Source organism: Suricata suricatta, chromosome 7, assembly GCF_006229205.1.
Source record: "Suricata suricatta isolate VVHF042 chromosome 7, meerkat_22Aug2017_6uvM2_HiC, whole genome shotgun sequence".
NCBI classification, from domain to species: domain Eukaryota; kingdom Metazoa; phylum Chordata; class Mammalia; order Carnivora; family Herpestidae; genus Suricata; species Suricata suricatta.
Window position 1 is genome coordinate 66,874,443 of NC_043706.1, and position 24,650 is coordinate 66,899,092.

General features: G+C 35.4%; 1 long non-coding RNA gene across 1 annotated transcript; it reads left to right on the forward strand.

Annotated features, from left to right (window-relative positions):
- The first annotated feature begins 926 nt into the window (after nucleotides 1–926).
- LOC115296955 lies at nucleotides 927–24,296 on the forward strand. Its single transcript, XR_003911163.1, has 3 exons — nucleotides 927–1,624; nucleotides 15,386–15,448; nucleotides 23,680–24,296. It is a non-coding gene; the product is annotated as an uncharacterized LOC115296955 (long non-coding RNA).
- The last annotated feature ends 354 nt before the right edge of the window (nucleotides 24,297–24,650 follow it).

The following is a 24,650-nucleotide window of genomic DNA, read 5'->3' on the forward strand; positions in this document are numbered from 1 at the left end:
AAATTCAAAGCAAATAGGCCAAAGAAAATACAGTATGAGCAATATACATGCCTTTTAATTGGGTATAATAAAACCAAATTGTGATCATGCCTTTATGAAGCTGCCACTGATTAGGTCATAGGGAATAAAGTATTCAAAATGAATGAGTGAGTGAGTGAGTTCGGTGCACTAAGGGTCTCTAAACCTAAAGTATCTGGATTAAAGGGAAAGAATAAAATAAGCAAATAAATTAACTATAGATCTGCCCCACAGATATTTTTCTCACTCTGCTCCTTCCCCAACTTCTGGTAAATTTATACAGATAGAGAAAGCATCAAAAAGGAAAAGGACAGTAAAATATAATTATTCAAATTACTTTGAGCATGGCTGCATGACTATTTGTCTATAATGGAGCTTGCTTCTTTCATATCCACACAGAGAAAGGATTGGGCAATGTGCCATCTATTTAAATATAGTGGAGACCCCAAGCTAGTGCATTCTAATCTACATGTTTCCTTCGAGTTCGCTTGCAGAGGTGTGCTAAGGATGGCCAATAAACTCACCTTGGACTATTGGAAGTGATGCACTGTGCTTTTAAACAGGATACAGTGAGAATATATGCTCTTTAATGAGATAATGAGTGATGCTGTGTAAATTTTCTCTGACTCCCCAAATTCTAAAAATAGGAAAAATGTGAGAAGAAAAAAGAAGTGGAGGAGGAGAACAAGGGGCAAAAGGATGGGGAAAAACAGGAGCAGAACTATAATCAGAAAGAACTGGTCTTTTATTAACAAAGATGATGAATAGTATTTAATAGGGTGAAGGAGGAAAATGTAAGCATTAAAGAAAAGAAAAGAAAGGAAAAGAAAGGAAAGGAAAGGAAAGGAAAGGAAAGGAAAGGAAAAGAAAAGAAAAGAAAAAAAAGGAATGGAAAGAAAAGAGGAGGGGAGGAGAGGAGAGGAAAGGAAAAAGAAACAGCTAAAAGCAGTTAGGTGCTAGAGCCAGCATATATCAGCTTTCCTAGCCAATTATGTGCAAGTCTCCCCAACTCCTCCTTCTGTGATGTCACATTGATAACTTGAAATTGGACATGGTGAAAATAGTCGCACAATGGAAACTGATGAACGCTACAGATCAGAGCTTTCCCCCACCCACCTCAGTGGGAACAGTGGGAGCATGTTACAACACCTGCTCACTGAAGCCTTTTTGTAGTAGAGAAGCAAGTAGAATGAGGAAGCAGCCGCATCCAGAAGCTGTAAAGGCCACTGATGATGCCTGGAGTCATCAGGTTTATATTTAAAACAAAACAACACCGATGATCACATACATGGTTTAGAATTTCAGTGAAGTTTTTTATCAAATAATTCTACTACAATAATGCAGAATCTGGGCCTGCTGGTTGAATATTATCTGAAGGGATGAGGATGCCATGTGCTGCTCTCAGTGATGTGTCTGGACTCTGAATTTGAGAGGCCCCAGTGAACAGCCATACCATGCTACATTGCAACCAGGAATCATAGTCATCTATCATTGGAGGTGGACAGAGATGATCATGCTTTATATTGGCAAATCCCAAATCTAGACAATTCTTGCTCCAGAAGAGGAAAATGAAAAGACACATAATGGCTTCAGTTTATCTCTTGAGGTTAGTAATAATAGCTACATTTATGAAACTGTGTATAAAGAGCAACTTTTACTCTGCCTTGTAGGTCTATTTCTATTCATTTTGTTCACTTACAAAAATATTTTTCATATAATAATTTTGTGACTTATTCCCTAATGAACATCATTTTTATCAAGCCACTACATGGCTAATTTATTAAACATCATCATAAGTAAAGTGATAGAGATGATCATATGCATGAAATAACCAAGGAAATTATGCAATTAAAATGATGTTTAAGCTTTATTTTGACTGAATAAGAGAGTCAGCCCTCCTGCTACAAATACTTGGTTCTCCTATCTCTTTCGTTTTCCCTAATTCATGATTACAGCCAACTTTATATGTATCCTTGATGGGACACCTGTAAGAGATTAACCAGATAGGCTTACCATTTCCTGACATCTACCTGGTCTTGTTGGGCAATCCTTGTATTTCTTATACATAGCTTATACATATTTACGATATTTTTTCACCATGTATTAAGAAAAACTAATAGACGTTTTAGGCAATAACATAATTCATGTGGGGGAATCAAACACATGCATACAGAATCTGTATTTTCAATTAGGTTTAAAGTCCCTACTGTGGAATATATATTTTCTCTTACAGGCAAACGATTCTAGAATTGTAGCTATGATAAAGCACTACAAATACAATAAAACCCCAACCCCTTCTCCTCAAGGTAAAGAAACTGAGTTCCAGAGAAAATGAGAACCACAAAATCAAATAGAAATAAAAATGGAAGTCATGAGTTCTTGCTCTGCAGAAAACGTGAGCCTTAAATTTGGTAGAGAAAATATAAATTCATAGAAGTTAATACAAGATGCTCAATGCACCCTAACAACTGAAGTCTACACCCTGACAGAAAACTATAATTAAACATAGAGAACTATTTTCATCTGCCTTTCTTCTAAGACAATTTTGGACAGAAAATTACCTAATTAATTCCAAAAAATACTACACTAGGAAATGCTTTGCAGGGTGTAGAGACCTGACTAAAAATTACCTAGTATGTTTTACCAAAAAAAAATATATAAATGGCACTTTATGAATACTAATTAAACAATGGTATTGTGATATTAGTAAGTGAGAAAATAGAAATATGCGAGGAAAAACAAGATTATAAAAGGCATGGAGTGCTTTGCAAGAACAACATAGAACCAAAAGACAGCAGAAGTAAAAACAAGAAAATAGTTAAACATGTATTGTTTTTGAACATGGCTAAAAAGGATGTTTTCTTCACTTCCAGATGCCAGAAAAAAAGCTAACCAAGGGAAACCATTTAGAAATGGAGATTTAAGGGGTAAGCAGCAGTTAGGAATTGTAGGGAGTGAGTAAAGAAAACAAAAACAAAGGTATAGATGTTAAAGAAAATGTTCAAGGAACTGAAAGAAATTGGTAAATGTGGAAGAATGGAAATTGTGAGGACGAGACTAGCTGTTTGTTTGTTTGTTTGTTTGTTTTAGAGAAGATGAGGAAGTGGCAGAGGGCAAGAGGGAGAGAATCACAAACAGGCTCTGGCCTGGTGTGGACAAGTGGCCAGGACAAGAGGCTCCACGCAGGGCTTGAACATGACCTTGGGGTCATGGCCTGAGCTGAAATCAAGAGTCAGACACTCAACTGACTGAGTCACCCAGGCCTCCCAAGACTACATTTAAAAAGAGGCCAACTCTTAGAGGTCCTTGCATATTTTAAATTTGTATCTTTTATTCTACACACTTTCTCTATTTAGTTTCTGCATATAGTTCTTTAATTAAAGATCTAAGGAACAGAGTTAATGTAATATTTCACAAATGAGTATTAGTCAGTTGTGCCAGTAACATATGGTGAGTATATTATACACAGATTTAAAAGGACACTATTATCTTATTATAAATTTCTTTATATCTATTTTTCTTTAAGAAATTATTCCTTTCCATTAATTTAGTTGACTAATGATATACAAATATTATATTATTACACATTTAAAACTTTTTAAACATTTTTTAAGAGAAAAATAAAGCACAAGTCAAGGGAGAGAGAGCAGAGGGAGAAAGAGAATCTTAGGCAGGCTCCACGCCCAGCACAGAGCCCAAAGAAGGCTGTGGGGCTCCAGCTCCCAGACCTTGAGACAATGACCTGAGCCAAAATCAAGAGTTCGATGCTCAGCCTACTGACCCACCCAGGCGCCCCTGTAATTTATGTTTTAGTGAATGGTAAAGCAAGACACTACTTATTGTTATCGTTTTGAAAAAAAAGATTGCCACTTATTTGCATTTTCTTTACTATGGATCTGGGAATGAATACAACATTTCCATGAAAATAATATTTGGAAGGTCTTGGTTTATGTGAGAACATTAATATGTTACAAATTCTGTTCTTCTCATCTAGGAAAACTATGGATTTGTTCATTATTACTTTTATTTATTCCTGTTTTATATGCTTCAATATAATTTTATTGTTTTTTCCAGACACATCGTACATGAGAACAGCAGCTTTCTTCATATGTATTTTATTGTTTTGTATCTATTGTGAATGGAATTCTTTTACCACATATTTTTAAATTATTTTTGATGAATAAGGATATATTAAGAAGTTTTTTAAGTGTAGCATATAACAGAAAGTGCATACATCATAAGTGTTCGACTTAATAAACTTTTGCTAAGTGAACTACCCATAGAACCCGCACCTGCTCAGGAAATAGCATGGTAGAACTCCAGTATTGTCTTCCTCATGAGCCTGCCCAATCACTGTTCCCGCCATTCGCCTCAAAGTTAAGTACCATCCAGACTCCACCTCCCTTGATTAGTTTTGCTCATTTCCTAAGTTTATGTAAAGGTGATAAAATCTATACCCTTATGCATCTGGCTCTTTTTGTATGATATAATAATGTTTGTAAGGTTCACCCACGTTGCTGCACAGAGCAACACTTGGTTCCTTTCCTATTCGCATTTGAGCTCTTCTCAGTTTTTAGCTATTATAAATGATACTGCTCTAATAATACATGTTTTTTGGTTCATATATGCATTTCTGTTGGCTTCATACCTAGAAGTGAAATTTATGTAATTGGTAATTCATATATAGCCAGAGGTTTCCAAATTTGTATTCATTTTGCTGCTGTCAGCAATGTAGAAGAGCTCCACTTCTTTAACTTTCTCACCAACTATTGTGTTGTGTTGTTTTGTGTTGTGTTGTATTACATTGTGTGTTTAAAGCCATCCTGGAAGGAAAGTAGTGATATCCCACCATGGAATTAATTTACATCTCCCTGATGGTTCAGAGAGCCCGATGTATTTTCAAATCTTTATTGGCCATTTAAAAATCTTTGTGAAATTCCTATTCAAGAAAGAGTTTGTCCAGTTTTCATTTCTTACTGAATTGTAGAATTTATTTCTATATTATATAGATATATCCTTCATTAGATAAGTGTATTGTCAATATTTTTTTCCCTTTAGGTTGCATTATTGCACTGTATAGTACCTCTAGCACAAAACCACATAAAATGGTGAGAAAGGGCATCATTCTCTTGTTCTTCCTACCAAGAAGATTTCAATTTCATCATTTAATATGATATATTCTTAACGTTTTTGTAGCAACCCTTTAGCAGAATGTGAAAGTTTCCTTCTAGTCTTAATCTACATCCATTCCTATCAAGAAGTAAGTACTGAAATTTAGCAAGTGATTTTATTTAAAAATTTCAGTGATCATTTTCCTTTTTTCTTTTGTTAATGTCATAAATGACACTGATTAACTTTTGAAAGTTAAATAAATTGTGGGCACCTGGGTGGCTCAGTCGGTTAAGCATCTGACTTTGGCTCAGTTCATGATCTCACAGTTCGTGGGTTCAAGCCCCTTGTCGGGCTCTGTGCTGACAGCTAACTCGGCTCCTGGAACCTATCTTCAGATCCTGTGACTCGTTCTCTCTCTGACCCTCCTCTGCTCACGCTGTCTCTCTCTCTCAAAAATAAATAAAAATTAAAAAAATAAAAATATTTTCTCCATTTCTACCCTATGGAAAATTTTGTGTAATGTTTGAGGTATTTCTTCTAAAACTGCATTTGTTTATTACCAGTCAAACCATCTGAGTCTGAATTTTACACTATAATACAGTTTTTAATTATGTCCTAATTCTTCATTGGATAAAAATTGATATTTGCTATTTCTTGTGCATTAGGTTTATCAGGTTCTTATTGCATTTCTCATTTTATTCTCGGAATATCTGTACCTCTGCATTTTTGATGATAACATCTGCCTTCTCTCATTTTTCTTGATGAGTTTCTGATAGTTTATTTTCTAGTTCAGCCATCATAGTTCTTATCTTAATTATTCTTTTCTTTTTACATTTTTGCATTTAATTAGATGTTATTTTTCTATGCTTTACAGATAGATTATTAATCATTGATTTATAGATTTTTTCCCTAACATGTGAATTGAAGGCTATACATTTCCTTCTGACCAATAATTTAGCTCCATTTCACAAGTTTTGATATCCCATTTTGTATTTTCATTTAGTTAAAAATGTTCCCTGAAATTTTTATTCTGATTTCTTCTCTGACCTTTAGATTACAAAGAGCTATATTGTATTGTGACTAGAGAGTTTCTTAAAGAAATTGGTTAAGATTCTTTTTAGTTACCTAATGTATGATGAAAGTTGGTGACCATTTCAAGAAACTTAAAAAATAATGTATGTCCTCCATGTATTAAAAGTCTATATATATTTATTACCTAGATCAAGTTTAATTGTACCAATTGTTTTTAAGAGAAATATGCTGAGAATTTTGAAAATTTATCAGTCCTGAAGAAAGGGTAATAAGTGTTTTCAGTTCTAACTTAAATTTAAATATCACTATGGTTTGCGTTTCACACTAAAATTTATTTTCTCTCAAAATTTTGAAGATTTAATCAAATGTCTGCTACTGTATAATGCTGCTAAAATAGCAATATGATTCCAGCTCCTTTTCAGTTATTCTTTTTTCTCTTTTCATTTTGTCTTCTTTGTGTTCATTGTGCTCTGGAATGTGAAACACATCCCATGATGAATCTATGTATGTTGTTTTTGAATTTATCTTATATATCCCTTGGAATCTTTTTAATCTAAGGTTTCAGGATAACTTTTGGAGCCATTGTCTGGAAAGTCATCTTTTATTTTTGTTTACTTCATCATCACCACCAAACACACACATACACACACACATGCGCGTGCACACACACCTCATGTTATTTACTTGTTGGACTCCTATTAGATATTTTTGAAACATTTTATTATATTAACTATACCTTTTAAAATCACATTTTACTTTTCTTTTGATCTGTGACAATCCTTTTACCTGCTCTTCTAATTAATTTATTCCCTCTTTATCTAAGCCCATTCTTTATTCTGTTCATCTCTAGAGTTTATATTTTGAAGATGCGGTATTCTTTCACCTATTTCACAATCCCTTACAAAAGCTGTATAATCTTTCTAAGCATACTAATCACACTTATTTTAAAGCTTTCTCCTTGTTTGCTTTGCACCGTAGCCCAGGTTGTAGTTTTATTGCCGAGTTTGTTGCCTGCCTTTCATACGTTGATTTTTTTCAAAGCTTGATAATTCTTGGTTCCTTCTCATCTTTGTATTTCATAATTTCAATTTGCTTACCTTCGGGTATAAGTTATGGAGATCAGATCTTTCCTTCTTTGAGAGCAGCAGTGGTACAAGATGTGTGCAAGAAAAGATATGGCATTAACTTGTCTCCTGGTTTTGCAGGTTCTATATGCCTCCTAAAGGTTGTTCATTTCCTTGGTCACTATCCTGCATTTCAGGTTCTAGCTTCCACCGTCTTTGATTTTAGCATTGACCCAACATTTCTGCTGCCTGCTGCTTGGCAAGAGAGAGTGAAGGTGCAGCATGGAAGAATCATTAGTTGCAATTTCATATTTAATCTCTCAATATTTGCCTCTGACTTCCTCCTACTCATTACTTCTATTATCTCTGAGATTGGATATCCTGTACCTTGCATCACATGTGACTTTGAGAAGCTTAATTGTTTAACTTTTTGTCGGAAGATCCAAGCCATGTATTTCCTTTTTTCAAGAAGTCCTCTTATATTTTGTCTTCTAGCATACTTATGGATGTTTGTAATACTTTTCTGTAACTTGAAGCCATCAAGATGGATAGGGGTGTAGAATATGTGTTCAGCTGTCATCCAGACTGAAGCCACAGTGGAAAAGGGACCAAGTTGAGAATCTTAACCCAGTTTCATGACACAAAACAGTTCTTGCCCCACTACATTGTGCAGTAACACTTAAAAGAAATAGTAATCATATAAAATTGGTAACCAGAAAGTAATTTAGACCTCCTGTTCTCACTGGATTACCTTTTATAAGTTTACTCCTTGGTATATAAGAAAAGTATTTTTTCTTTTAATCCCAGAGGCAAAAGCTCCTCATGTATAATAAGATCAATCATGAATTTACTGGAGGCAAGAAAGCTTATTTGCTAGCTTTGCTTTTTAATATAAATAATGGAACCAACCAATAATATTCCTGTTGAACATGGACAACAAAATTTATAGACTCTTTGTTTACTATACAGAAGGCTTGCTGTATATAAAATGACCTGCCTTTTATTTATTTGGTGATTGAATTATTATTTCCATTAGCAGAGCAGAACTCCTTTGCCATCAAAACTATTTTTTTAAGTACACAGCATCTCTGATTCTAATCTGAAATCATTTATGCTGGTATTATTTATTATTAGAATTATTGATTAAGTCAAAAATGAGGACAATTCAAAACCCAAAGCTTTCTTTCCCCATTTTGCTCTTTCTCCTGGCTTTTCTTTACCACCTGCTAAGATTTACTAATAGCCAATAAAACTACTGTGTTCATCAGGCACCAGGATTTGTGACATGTGGTAATTTTAGCTAATAACGCAAAGGCATCTATGTGTATTTCTCCTTGCTTGGACTCCCTTACACAATCAATACTTAACAAGCTTCTTTCAGAGAATAGGCTGAGTTATTTGTAGTAATGCGTACCAGGATGTCATGTTAACTCTAGTAGTCATTTCTTCCCTTTTGAAATATGAATATAAAAATATTTTCCCCTCAAATTAGTACCAAGCCACCCCTAGAGATGCCATCTATTTTCCAAAAAAATTGCTTATGGTATTTATTCTTTCCTTTCTGTTTTTTGTCTTCCTTTTCTGGAAGTCAAAGTCTAATAAAAATGGCCCAAAGTGCTTTTTCTTAGGGAATAATTGAATCCAAATTCCCCTTATAATAGTTATAGTCAACAAAATAAACCACCAAATATAGATTCTTTGTGAGCATTATTACGGTGCTCTAAACAAATATTCTAGTCATTAAGAGAATTTTCCCCAGAAGCTCCTCAAAACAAGATTAAGAAAACCCTGAGAACAACTGGATAATCATGCCACTTTCAATGTTCTAGGAGAGCAATTGTCTTAAAACTTTGTCATGTTTTGGCATCAAAGAAATTTGCTCTGTAATTTTTATTCATGTTACACAGTCTTGCTTTGAGGAGAATAAATTGTAGAAAGCCAGAAAAATAAATCTAGCTTTCCCTAGCTATTAGGTATGACCTAGATAAGAACTTTCTCATACCTATGTGTTTGAAAAAGTTGTGCAGGTAATGATACATTGATTCCTTGGCCCTTAATGTCTAAGATTGATCCCAAGGTCTAGAGATGCTTTGTAGTTGACTCCTGGTCATGTGATTCTCCTATCCCATCATGTTGTATTAGTCCTAGGGTAGCATTACTGGGAAAAGACTCTGAAGCACTGATCTAAACAACTACTAATCGGCTGAAATCAACTCAGTTCAACCATCAATGATGAGAATTTTGTCTGTTTCTGAAGTAAATCAAGAAAGGGTGTCTGTTGCCAATTATCCAACTGCTCACTACTTAATCAGAATGAAAGAAAGCTGAAGTGCACACAAATTTAAGTAATTCTATACTTGATCATTCCAGATTTCAGAAATTAACTCCTTCCATTTTCATTGGTAAGAATCACCACTATCCTGGCCATAGAGACATCACTATCTTCAGTCAGTGATGTTGTATTACAGTAAAATAATGCAAGTATTACTAAAAGAACCAGATATTTTTACCTGCCACTTTCAAAGTAAAATCATTAAACACACTAAACAGTGATTCATGTGAAAATTTCTTAGTAAGCCAACTTTATGCTTACAAAAAAATGCTTTAATACAATCCTCCCCATCTTTTCTAATACTTAATTTTTTAATTTTTAGCTTTAAAAAACATAATTTCATATATGTATCCTAATTAGAATATTTTTATTACTTAATCTACTTGTAAGTTGAATTTAAAATTTATTTCCAGTAGTGTGCCTTTTATCTTGTTTCACTTAGCATTAAGAGCTTCCATTACATTTTACTTGTCTGACAAGCCTAGGTCAGGGAGCAAAGTGCACTGCCCAGAACACAGAAGAAACTCATTTAGTGGGTTGACTTACTGACTGACTTTAGTTTCTTTTTTCTCACACTACATAACAGCCTTGAAGACTCATTTCTTCACCGTTCAGCATAGAAGACAGCAACAACAACAAAGAAGTAAAAAGCAATCTTCTAGAGAATTGGCACTAAAATGATAATTCTCTTATTCTAGTTCACTATATTTCCTAGGATACATTTTCTTCCTAATAAGGAAGACTTCTTTTTTATTAGTTGTTGGTTTTTTATTTTTTATTTATTTTTTTATTGTTTCATTTTGGCCCTGTCCAACTTATGAAGTGGTAACTACTGGTCTAATTTTATACAACTAGAAGATTGTTTGTCCATCAACTTGCCATTACTAACAATGGATTTAAATACAAACTGCCTTAGGGGGCCTGAACAGCTCAGTTGGCTGAGCATCAGACTTCCAGCTCAGGTTATGATGGTGGTGGTTCATGAGTTCAAGCCCCACATTGGGCTGACTGTTCTCAGTGTGGTGTGGTGTGGTGCAGAGCCAGCTTTTGATCCTCTGTCCCCTTCCGTCTCTGCCACTCCCTCACTCATGCTCTCTCTCAAATAAACATTTTTTTAAAAATACAAACTGCCGGGGCGCCTGGGTGGCTCAGTCGGTTAAGCCTCCGACTTCGGCTCAGGTCAGATCTCACGTTCGAGGGTTCGAGCCCGGTGTTGGGCTCTGTGCTGACAGCTAGCTCAGAGCCTGGAGCCTGCATCTGGTTCTGTGTCTCCTTCTCTCTCTGCCCCTCCCCCTCTCATGCTCTGTCTCTGTATCAAAAATAAATAAAACATTAAAAAAAATACAAACTGCCTCAGATAAAGGAAAAGTGTCTCTAACAACATAGCAGAATATTCTTGAACCACAGGTAGGCTTTAAAATGATTTCACCATAGGCTTCAGCACTTAGAATTTCTTCTTGGTCAAGCTAAGACATATCTGGGCTATGAGAAGCTGTAACATGGAACTGTGGAGGAATGAAAAGGCTATAATGATGTAATTTAGTGGATGTTAAATAGGTCTCAAGCCATCACCAGTGTTAAGAATTTCTAGTGTAATTTGAAAGTAAGACAAATGTTTTGTACAACAGTTCTAAGGGCATTACAATCTGTAATTAACAGGTTTACATACAAAGTGGTAATTGAACACAATGAACAGCAGCATAGTCATTCAATAATTCAATTAAGAGCCTTTAGAGCCTAAAAATGACAAGTGTCACCCAAGGTAAGAACCATCATCTGTAATGATATCAAAGAAATGGAAGATATGAAGATACCCTCTTGTAAAGGTACAAGGGAGAACACTGAAGCGCAGCTACCTCCACATTTGCTGCTGAAGCTTTTAGAGGGAGGGATAATGCAAATTTCCGCTTCCTCCTTTTCCCAGGATGTTCCAACCAAAGAGCCAGAACTCCAATTGAGAAGTAAGTCAGCTCACACAACCACTGTAGGCTTGTTAATACCCATTTTGAGAACTAGACTGAGCACTCTCACTGCCCTTGGGAGCTCTGATGGGTTCCAGTGGACAAGAGTTGGGAGTCATTGCTCAGTGTTGAAGAGAGGACGAGCTACACTGGGCTTTAACTCCCCCGATGAACTGTATCTCTGAGAGAGATAGCTCTCAGAAGTCAGACGGTGTGTGAGTTTGGTTATTATCAATATATATATTTTAAATTCCGCTTGTGTAGGAGTAGTGCTGCCTGGAGATCAAAATTCTGTCCTAGAGGAACTCTTGAGAACTGTTCTCAGTCCTTTGGCTTTTTCTCCAAAGTACACATGGAAAAAGAAATCACATTTGTCATTTTAAAAAAGGAAACAAGAAAAGCAGGTGCTTGAAATGGAGAAGAAAGGAGGAAAACATCCTAAGCGAACTGGGGTGCTTTGTTAAAAACCATGAGCCCAATTTTGATATCAGGAGTGTGGATAGAATAGTGTCAGGATCTTCAAGAGAAATGTCTTAAGAGAAAGTAGGCCAGTTAATATGTGATGAAGAACATGTAATTAATCATGACTAAAAAAGAGATAAAATATAAAATTTTAATAAGAAAAAATGCCTGGGGTAATTTCAAAGAAATACAGCAGCTGGAGAGAAAAAAAAAGGAGCAGTTAAAAAAAAAACATATTAAAAGCATACAAGCATTTAGAAACTATCCAGATAGCACACATCTAAAGGTGGTAAATGAATTAGTTGCAAGATAGCCTTAATCACATCCCAATGAAAAGAGGATGAGAATGATTTTCAAAGTTAAAATATAAAAAGTTATGCAAATATTAATAAAACCTGGTAGTAATTATACAGAAATTTATGTAAATCTCTATTAAATATCAAGAGACATAATTTTTAGGGCAACATAATGGCTTCCAATGCAGCCATATTTATAGAGGAAGGTGTAGAAATAACACTACAGAGAAATAGTTCCTTTGGAGCAATTAAATTTGAGTGTAAGCATTCTTAGCCTTCCCAGTTTTACCTCTTCTTTCCTAGTACATATGTTCTCCTTCAAATAACTCTCAAAGAAGTTGAGAATATTAGAATCAGGAGAAAAGAGGGGAGCAACATATGCCAAGAAATTCTTTGGGGGAAACAAAGTATGTGCAGTGTAATCAAAAGAACAAGTATTTGGGTCCTTGATTTCTGAGATTCTGCTCCTATAGCCATCATTACTGGTTGTAAACTTTGGGTAAACATATTCACCTCTGTGAGTGTTTAAGTTTTGTTCTGTGTATTTTTTCTACCTATAATATGAGAGGAGTTGGGCAAGACATTCTCTAATGTCATTTGTTCTATGCTATGCATAGAGAATTGTGATTTTTTTTTTATCAGACTTGTCACACAAACATTGATGAAGTATTGATTGAGGCATGGCAAAGCCTTAATAATGTTTTGTATATAAAACAAAATTAACTTGAAGGATCACATTTAATGAACATATTTCAAAAATGTAGAAATAAGTGCTAAAATGCATTTGTTGTAGGAAACCATTCCGTCAATGGCCACAGAATATGTAATGTCTTGATGAATGCTTTCCATCTCTAGCTATTTTAGGATACCATGTTAGATTTGCAAGAGGATTATAGTATTAAAATTATATATCTCCAGAGTAATAAGTTATCTGAAAAGAGAAAAAGAAAGATTCTAAAATAACTATGGACCAAGTACTTAAAATTGGGATGTATTATTTTTCTTGGTCATTATATAACTATCAATGTGCCACTTTTTTTTCAGACATGTCCTGTATGCTTAGAACTGGAAAATTAGAAATCATGAACACTCATTTCTACGTAAAGGAGCATGCTTAAGCCTTGAGTGATAGCTTTTAGAAATCTGTGTAAGAGTAATTATTGAAGTCACAAGGTTGGTGAGATTTCAGAAAAAGAGAGAAAGAAAGCAAAGAGAACAAGACTGATCCTGGAATTCCTTTCTTTAGGGTACAAGAAGATACAGGTTAGAAAAATGAAAATCAGGGGGTCCATATATATGGAAGCGGAAGGATTTTAAATGAAGGAATGGCTAAGAGGATGAAAAGCAACAAAGAAATAAAAAAGAAGTCATTCAATGTATTTTCACGGAAATCGGGATTGTTTTCCTGCAACCAAACCATCTTGACAACATATCATCTCTGGTTCAATGGGCGGAGGGTGAGAAAGCTGCAGTGGACACTCCACCTTTTACCATGTTTGCCCTAAACCATGCCCTCTGCTCTCTTTACCTTCTCTTCAAAATCCCAGGGAGCTGAGTTCAAAGACTTATACGTATAAATGTCACTGTTGAACAGAATGGTAGCAGCAGAAATAGAAGTGGTTAGGAAGAGAGAGAAAGGCATTAATTCATGTACAAGGTCCAGGGCACGTTAGGCAGAAAGCAGCCACACTGGCACAGAGGCCATGTTTCAGAACTGTGCAACCCGGCTTTCTTCTCAGACCAAGAACAGCACCCCTAGCTTCATTTTCTCTGGCTTTTTTTTGTTTGTTTTGTTTTGTTTTGCCTTTTTTGTAGCTTAGCCCAAGGATGTCTTTGACCCTGTTTCTCAGTCTTCCCCTTCCTCCTCCTTTCCCTCTGTCTCTTTCTGCCTCTCTCATCCCCATTTTTTTCTTTCCCAGGGAAGAGTCATGAGTGTACTCCCAGCTCTTGACCCCCTGCTATGTCACCAATGTCCATTAAAACTCCTACATAAAGAAAAGTCCTAAACGTTTTTACCCACATGGAATGACTATTGAAATGGGAAAAATTTTCAAGGATCAAGCAAAGGCAAAAATATATAGCAAAAATTCACACTTAACCTTCAATTATTTTTTAACTAACTACAAGCCTCATCTCTAAAGTGAAGAGTGTACCAGATGGTTCTTCGTCGGCACAAATTGTTCCCTATGTCTGTGACAGGTTTCTGTAAATGCTTTTGATTGACAGCAACCAGTTGTGTTACAAAACAGTGTGACATCAGGTCATTCATGAGGAAACTTGATAATGCCACATCAATAATGTGATATTTTATACTGTAGTTTGGAACAAATTGCTGTGAGGGAAGAAAGTGATACTTAGTAATGGATGAATATTCTAAACAAACGTTAGCTCATTACATTGTGGCCTTTGTTGATAACGTGCAAAGCGAATGGCGTGATATCAATGACTCTCAGAATCCCTAATGACTCTTAAATTGAGAAATAAATACATTCTCCAATGCAGGGCATAACATGACCTGTTGTTTTCATAAATGTCACCGCACTATATAATATAATTTTTACATCAAAAAATTCACTTCAAATTATTAGATGCATTTAGATACATATTTTAGGAGTATATATAGGTCCTAAAGACTGCTGAATGCCCGATAGCCACAATTATGGGATGAACAGAGTAGGGAAAAGTGATAAATCTTCTATAGGGCAGATTATTCAAATGAGCAGATCACCACATAAAATAAAGCTGACCCATTTCTGGCTCCATTGAGTAAAGTTGTGCTCTGTTCTTGCTGTCTGTGACGGTTATGCCAGGCTGAGCATAGTAGGGATGGATGTTTAGCTTAGCCACAGGAAATCAAGCAGAACACCAAGTCACAAAGGGCCAGTAGGAACTGTCTGGAGCAGGTGGGGTGATGTGGCATGGGAAAGATGAGATGGCGTCAACTCGTGGAGATGAACTATGGTGGGTCACCCCGAACTGTCTGTTGGAGAATTTGATAAAATATTTATTAATTTTATTAATTACTTGTTAATTAGATTTATAACTTGTCTGATGGGAATGTTATAGATCACCGACTCATTTAAATCTTCACTTAAATTCCTATTTTAGTTCATGTGTTGAGGAAGTGGGTCTATTTGGGGAATGGGACATCATGCTAAGAGCAGTTTTGAGGTAAGTGACCGTAAAAACTAAAGCCTCTAATGGAAGTCTCATGTAACTTATGTCCTTGCTTTTTGCAGTACCAATTGATTTGCTGTTGTCTGAATACACCACCACTCTCCTGGTTGTGTAACTTGAGTATCTTCTCTTCCCATGAGCTGAACCTAATATACCCCTTTAAGTTGCATCCAAAATACTGTATTCTCGATAAAGTGTGTACTAATTGCCTAACTGGACTTGAGCTCTTCCTCCCTCGTGTATACATAGCATTTTGTAAGTATATTTCTTATGGCACTTTAAACAATCTGGCTTGTATTCTGTCTGGTATGGCATAAAGCTTGAGGTAAAGAATTATGCTTTATGTACCTTAGAGTGGCTAACCCACAAATGTTTTAAAATTGAACAAAAATGCTAGGTTGTTAATAAGAAAAACAAGAATTAGTTTTCTTTTCTCTGCCCTGCTCTCTAAAAGCTGTCTTTAAAATAGAGAAGGGAAAATGGTTAAGTTTAAATACTTAATACGAGTTTTCATCCCCTCTTGTGAGATAAATTTATTTTGGTAATTCCTTCCAAGTAGCAAGAGGGGAGATCTTTCTTCAAAAGGAAGGCATGATCTTTGACTCTTGTCTACTATCTTTTACAGGGGGCAGAAAATGAGGTTCTCTGAACACCCTGTGTTGGAAGGCTTAGTTATATACAGTAGGCAGTGTTTGCAGCTATTCTCTGTGTTATAGCTTTGTTGGCAAAAAGGTTGTTCTTTTCCAGTAATTGAATAGAAGAATATATTCAGAGGTGTATTCTCTTTGAGAAATGTTTTCTAGAGGGAGGTTCTTTTGCTTCTTTGATTTCTTTGTCTGTTTTTTTTCTTTTAGTTCTTCCACTTTGGAAGCAGTTAACTGAAGACTGCACTAAACTTGCCCCAGTATAATTTATTTTGTAGTTCACTGTCCTGACAGAGACACAGAAAATGTGTTTCACACGGTGTCCTATATATTATCCTATTCTTTTCTCAGGCTCAGACATAAGCAGAAGACAATAGTGATTGATTAGAGGTACAAAAGCCCTTGAATTCTTCTTTCACAAACTTAATCTTTTCCTTTGCATGTATAAACCCAGCCTTATACTGCATCCCTGCTACTATGAGAGAGAGAGAGAGAGAGAGAGAGAGAGAGAGAGAGAGAGAGAGAGAGAAAAGAAAAAAAAAGAAAAGCTAGACTAAATAAAACACCATATGCTGTGGACCAAGGCATGAAGGCATATGCATGTCAGTTTCAGCTATTTTCTGTGAAAGTAACAGAATGTAGTAGCCATTTACAAAGAAAGCACTAAGAAAGATCCTTTAAATTAAACATGTTTGGAATCTACTGCTTTTGCATACAAATAGGAAAAGGAGTATTCCTTGAATAAAAATACAATTATTGTTGCATCAGATGGTACTTCTGATTTTGTCTACTGGTAGCTCTTGGGGAAATTCCAACTTCCTATAAATAGAATTTGAGGTTTTCTGAAAGACACAAAAAAATGGAAAAAGTGTATTGCTGAGGATGTGAATTTCTTTCCTCAACATTAAATTCCTGGTCAGTACAAATGTACCTCTGGGTGTCTTATCTCAAACATAACATGACAAATTCTGAAGTAAAAGTACATCTTTCAATTTACTGGACACTCCTTCCTTTTACAAGACTTCTTAGATGATTTTGGCTTTCAGTATTCTCCATTTCATAGTGCCTGATCAAAAATGTCAATGTTTATTGAACACATATTTATTGAACATCAATTATATGTCAAGCAGTGTTCTAAGCATAAAGGTAAAACCCCTGCCCTTCAAGGAGTTCATAATTTCAAGCATTAAAAAAAAGAAATACAAAATATTATTTAATCCAGTCATGGTGGGGTAGCATGTATTGGATGAATCCTGTCTGTACCAAATACTAACTCTTAAGAAGACAGAAAAGGAATGGTGGATGACAGTGGAAACAATCAAAGAGAAAAAACATATTTTTGAGGGAGGTCTACACTTGAAAGACAAGAACCATGCTGTGTTCAAGCCAAATTTGCATTATTTATCCCCAGGATTCTTTTGCCTCAGTCCATGCAACATGACACAGATAAACTGAAGCAGACAGTTGCAGTCTATTTGACCTGAAGAGACACTTGAAGTTTTGAACTGCTGGGGTGGGGACTGGACAAAGGAGAAAAACTCAGAAAGGAGGATCTACAGAGAGAACAGCTCAAAGTCTGAATATAAATTTTCTTGAATCCTTGCCTGATTCTTGAACTGTGGACGTAAGAAGGAAACTAAATGGAACCCAGGAGAAAAACAGGAACTGGAAGTTTGCACAGGCTTGCCAGAGCTATCAACACCTGCTGCCCCTGGCAAGGACACAAAATTTGGAGATCAAATTTCACACATTAGAAAGATATGGTAAATATCTCATAGTTCTTATTGAAACCCAGAAGAATATCACCTTAGTAGTAAGAAATATATGCTAGAACTAAGACATTTTCCCTAGGCCTAAAGACAAAAACAGAAATAAATCTTCCTTAGAAAGCCAAAAGACAAGGCTTAAAAACTTAATCTATGGCAATATAATAACATACTAGAAAAAAACTAAATAGTTATCACAGCTTTATACCACATAATCCACAATGTCTAGTATACAAACAAAAATTATTAAAAATGTGAACAAATAGGAAAATATGACCCATAGCAGGACAAAATTCTGCCAATATAAACAGTTACTAACAATACTGATGATGTATTTAACAGAAAAGTAATTTTGAATATCTATAATAAACATGATAAAAATTAACAAGAAAAAATGGATATAATCGGAGAAGAGACAGGAATTTCAGGAAAAATAAAACTATAATAAAAATTTGTAAGTCTAGAAATAAATGAATGGAATTAGCGATATATTGGCTAAAACAAACAAACAAAAACAAAATAAAATCCACTTGTGAAATTGAAAATAGCTAAAGAAACCAAACAGAATAACTGAGAAAAAGATACTAGATACATATTTCGACATACACAAAGGAATAAAGAACCTTGAATATAGTAAATATGTTTGTGCATCCAAAATATTTTTTCTTACTATTTACATCTCTTTTAAACAAATATAATGGCAAACTATGTGGGGTCTAGACCATATGCAGAAGTAAAATGCATGAGAAGAATAGAACAAAGGCCAGAGGTTTAGTAAAGATGCAAATTGCCTTAAATTTTTATACATTAAATGAAAAGGCATAATTTCACATGAAGGCAGATGGTGATAAGTTAAAGGTGTTTGCTATGAACCTTAAAGAAATCTCAAAAAAAAATTAATAAATCAGCCAAAAGAGCGGAGTCTGGGTGGCTCAGTAGGCTAATGGTCTGACTCTTGGTTACGGCTACAGTCATGGTCTCACAGTTCGTGGGTTCAAGTCCAACATCAAGCTCTGCACTGACAGTACAGAGCCTTCTTGGGATTCTCTCTCCCCCTCTCTCTGTCTCTCTCTGCTCCTTTCCTGCTTATGCTCTCTCTCTCTCAAAATAAATAAATAAATAAATAAATGAATAAATAAGTAAATAAATAATAAATTGACCAAAAGAGATTGAATGAAATCACAAAAATATTCAATTAGTTCAAAAGAAGGCTGAAAAAAAGAAACAAGGATCAATGGAGACACAAGAAAATACTGACATAGATTTCTGCCCTCACAGATTAATGATCAAATTAACTATAAATAAACTGAATCCTTCAACTGAAAAGCAGAATTAATCAGATTGTAAGAGGAAAATGCAATTACAGGCTGCCTATATAAGTCCACTTTAAGTATCAAGGAATGCATAAGTTGGAAGTAAAAGCATAGAAAAAGATTTACAATGTTAACACTAATAAAAAGAAAGAAAGTAAATCATGATAGAATAAGATGAGAAAACCAAATACAAAGTAAGCAGAAGAATGGAAATAATAAAGATTAGAGTGAAAAATCAGTAAAAAATAGAGAAAATCGATCATTTCAATAGATGCAGAAAAGCATTTGACAAAATTCAACAACTATTTATGATGAAAACTCTCAACAAAGTGGGCAAAGAGAGAACATACCTCCACATAGTGAGGCCATATATGGTAAGCCCTCAGCTAAAATCATACTCAATGGTAAAAAGCTGAAAACTTTTCCTCTGAGATCAGGTACAAGACAAAGATGTCTGCCGTGAGCATTTTTATTCAACATAGTGTTGGAAGTCCCAGCCAGAGCAACTGGCAAGAAAAACGAAATAAAATTCTTCCAAATTGGAAAGGAGGAAGTAAAACTGTCCATTTGTAGTTGACATATAAAACTCCACAAAAACTGTTAGAACTCATAAATTAATTCAGTAAAGTTGCAAGATACAAATTCAATATAAAACTGTTGAGTATCTATATACTAATAAACTATCAGAAAGAAAAATTAAGAAAACTATACCATTTACAATTTTTTTCAAAAAGATTAAAATATCTAGGAATAAATTTAACCTAAGATGTGACAGGTGAGTACACTGAAAATATAAGAAAGATACCGATAAAAGAAATTGAAGACACAAATAAATAGAAATATACCTTGTTTTATGAATTAGAAGATTTCATATTAAAATGTTCATACTACTCAAAGCAGATTCTACAGATTCAAGGCAATTTTTAATAAGATTCCTTTTGCATTTTTCACAGAAATAGAACAAATAATCCTATAATGTGTATGGAACCACAAAAGACCCTGAATAGTCAAAGCATTCTGGCCAAAGCAAGAGGCATCATGATCCCAGATTTCAAACTATTCTACAAAGCTATAGTAACCAAAACGGTACGGTATTAGGATTTATGCTAATCAAAAGGGCAGAGTAGAGACCCTGAAAAGCAACCCACACATATATGATCAATTGATTCACAACACACACCTGCCCTTTGACAGCAGTTCCACTTCTAGTTATTTACCAATGAAGGCATGTGCCCACAAAATGTCCTGTGCAAGATGTTCATGGCAGCATTATGTATAGAATCCAAAACTAAAAAAGCAACTCAAATACTTTGAAGAGAATGGAAAAATAAACTATGGTAAATTTATTCAATAAAATATCTCTAAGTAATAAAAAAAGGAATGAAATACTGATACATAACCAGTAAAAATTTTAAAAACACCAAAAAGCCAGACATGAAGGAGTACATGTTCTATCATTCCTTTTACATGAGGTTTTAGAACAAGTAAAATCATGGTATACTGTCATAAATCAGAAAAGTATTTCCCTCCCAGGTTATGAGAAAAAAGATTGTCTGAAAATAGGGAAAAGGAGAACTTTTAGAATAATAGACATGTTATGATACAAGGGTGGTTAAGCTGATGTATACAAGATATACATCTTGTGTGTTTTATTGTATGTAAGTTATACCTAAATAATAAAGTAGTTCTAAAAATAAAATAGCATGATATCTTAATGAATATAGTATATCCAAGAATAGAAAGAGATTCTCACCTCACTGTGACTGAGGAGAAAAGTGGGACAGGAAATGCTTCATAGAAGAAATAATACCTGAGCTGAAGGTTGAATAGGAGTTTGCTAATAATGTAATTTGGGGACGAAAATTATCAAACTTAATGCAAAGCATGAAGCTATAGAAATTTGTGGTCTGTTTTGGGAACAGATCTGGACTTCAAATAAAATAGAATGGACTTCTGTTATTTTCACTCCTACTGCTTCTTTTTTATTTTATTTTATTTTATTTTATTTTATTTTATTTTATTTTATTTTATTTTATTTTATTTTATTTTATTTTCCTTCTCCTCCTCCTTCTCCTTCTTCGTTTCCTTCTTCTCTTTCTTCTTTCTTCTCTTTATTCTTCCTTCTCTTCTTCTTCCTCCTCGTTCTTTCCCTTCTCCTTTATGTTCTTCTCCTCTTTATTTTTCTTTCTCTTCTTCCTCTTTCTCTCCTCCTCCTGTTCCTCCTCCTCCTCTTCTTCCTAACAGTTCACTTTTTCTTTACAGCTTACAAGGTGCTATTGCTCCAGATCTGTCGAACTAAAAAGTGTAGTTTAGTAGAAGACCATGTGCTTAGCTTCTGTTAGGTACTAGTTTCAATACCCAACACCTTCCTTTGTTCCTTTCTCTAGGCTTGATAATTTCCTTGAAAACTAGATAGGGCAAGTTAGTATTATCCTTACCTTATACTAAATAAGCAAATTTAATCTCTTCAATCCAGACCCTGTTAGCTACAACAGACATTCAAATAAACTCTCTCAAAGTTCTTTAAAAGCAAATGAACAGTCACCCCAGCAGATCTTTATCACATTCCACCAGATTCCACTGTCCTTAAACCCAAATTTTACCATAAATAGTATACTCTATAATTAACCCTATATGTTATGATATTAACTTTTAAACTTTTTTATCCTTAACACCTTACCCTACCAGAATTTGAGTAGAAGTGATGTTCCAGAAAGATGCAATGCACTTATTCTTTCACTTTCAGCCCAGTTGGCACCTTGATGGCAGTGCCCAAGACTGAACTGCGGACCCACAGATTAAGTATTCAAATGCTCTTCTGCTCTGACTCTCACTCATCTGCCCACTCTCAGCAACTGCCACACTCCCACTGCAATATATATCCTCCCAAAGTAGAGAACTACTTGTATGATCATAAGGCTAGATGCTGACAACTTCCAGAATGAATCTTATAAATGTTGAATATTATGACTTTCTTGGTATAGGACTGTTATAGAATTGTCATCAGTGCCCCCATGCAGAATCAAGAAACAAGAGAAGAGATAAAGATGGTTTAATTCTTTATAGAAAAAAAGCTTCTAATTAAAAGCCAACATTATAAATTGAATATGTGACTAAAGCAATACTGTAGGAGCGTCTAATATAAAACTCACTGTTTGATGATTTTATTTTGATTTCTTCCTCCTCCTCCTCCCTCTCCCTCCATTTTTTCTTTGTAAAATTGTTAAGTTACTGATTTCATAAAACAAATATCTGTTTGGATGAAAAACTTGACACCCTGTTTATGTCAGTTGTCAGAATTCAAATAGATTTGAATTCAATTTTTCTGATTTCTCATCTGTTCTTTCATGAAACTGTATACCTTTATAAAATTTATATTTATTTGAATAAAGTTTCATAAAGCCTGTCACTGAGTTCATCATCCTCTAGGGCACCTAGAAAATGTTCTTCCCAACATCTTTCCACAAGACCTCTCATGGGAGAACAGCTAAAAGCTGCTTTACATTAGTGAAGTATTCTCAATTCAATAGCTACCCAGGAAAGTTTAAAAGTGCTCTAAGGGCATGTTTCAAGGTTAAAAGAAAAGAATCAGAAGCCTTTGACAGGTGTTACAGTTCTGTTCTGCAAGGGACAAACTTTTGTCAACCCCTTCCTCCCCCCCGCTTAATATAAAGACAATCTGCTACCAGAATTCACAGCTGAGCATTCCATTGACCCCTCTTAAGTTAAGTGTTACCTACTTTCCATTATCAGTAAGTTCCTAGTTACTCAGGGCTGCCCACTTCAAAAGCAAAAGGTTTTTAATGAATGCTTTCTTAGAAGAAAACATCACATTGTTATAACTTGAATTTAAACAGTCAATTATTTTTTAAAGAGACTTAAACAATCATTTTAAAGTCATGTATCTACCTGTGTAGTTACCATTTCCAAAGTACTTTATTCCTTTGTGCAGATCTGTATTTTCTTTAAGTTTATTTATTTTGAGAGAGAGGGAGAGCATGAGCAGGGGAGGGGCAGAAAGAGAGAGAGAGAGAGAGAGAGAGAGAGAGAATCTCAAACAGGCTCTTCATTGTAGGCACAGAGCCCAACATGGCACTTGAACACACGACACAGTAAGATCATGACCTGAGCCATAATCAGGAGTCAGACTTTCAACTGACTTAGTCACCCAGGCAACCTGATCTGTATTTCTAAGTATTGTTTTCTTTCTGTCTGAAGGACGACCTTTAGCATTCTTTGCAATGTTATCTGTAATCACTCTGGGGGGTCTTTCTCTAGCTTAGATAGTTTCCTCACACATATGATCTGATCAATGTTCAGCTGAATACTCAAGGATCTGTCTTCAGATTTCTGAGGTTTCTTCTCCATTAGGCTCTCTCCTCTTCGCTCTGTCCTGAGAAGTCTAGCCATCTTAGTTTTCCCAGCCCATCAGGTCCATCCGATGTCTTAAGACATAAACCCTCATGTGAATTTCCCCACCCATGTCTCCCTTCTCCTCACAGAGCTCAGAAGCAAATCCAGGTGCTAAGCCAAGGAGCCAGTTTCCAAGACTGATGACAGCCCGTCTTCCCAATGCAGGCTTTGACCCAGATGCCCCAACAAAATATACCCTTTCCTTTCTGCCTGTTTTGAGTTGAATTGTGTCCTGCAAGAAGATACGTTGAAGGCCTCACACCCAGGACCATAGTGTGTCACCTTATTCAGAAATAGGGTTGTTGCAGATATAATTAATTAAGATGAGATCATCCTGAAATAAGATGAGCCTTTAATCCAAAATAACTGGTCCTTAGAAGAGATGATATGAAGTCACAGGAAGAGATCACTGTGTGAAGAGACAGAACTGGAGACTGTCACGTGATGATAGACAGAGGCAGAGATAGGAATAATGAACCTGCAAGACAAGAAATACCAAGAATTGCCAGCCACCCTCAAAAACTGTGGGCAGGCAAGGAAGAATTTTACCCAGAGAGGTCATGGTCCTGCCAACACCTTGATTTTGAACTTCTAACCTCCAGAACTATGACTGAATACATTTCTGTTGTTCTAACAGAACAACCTGCCTTTGCTAAGGCAGCCCCAAGAAAGTAATAAACTGCCTGCAATGCTTAAGCAAACTGGCTCTTATAGTCCATACCTAAGACTTCACCATATTCTATCAGATATGTGGGAACTCCATTTGAGCTCAATCTAGATTCAAGAGCAAGGGCACCCTCCTACACTGTTGGTGGGAATGTAAACTGGTGCAGCCCCTCTGGAAAACAGTGTGGAGGTTCCTCAAAAAACTATCCATAGAACTCCCCTATGAACCAGCAATAGTCCTGCTAGGGATTTACCCAAGAGATACAGAAATGCTGAGGCATAGGAGCACATGTACCCCAATGTTCATAGCAGCAATGTCAATAATAGCCAAAACATGGAAAAAGCCTAAATGCCCATCACCTGATGAGTGGATCAGGAAAATGTGGTATATACA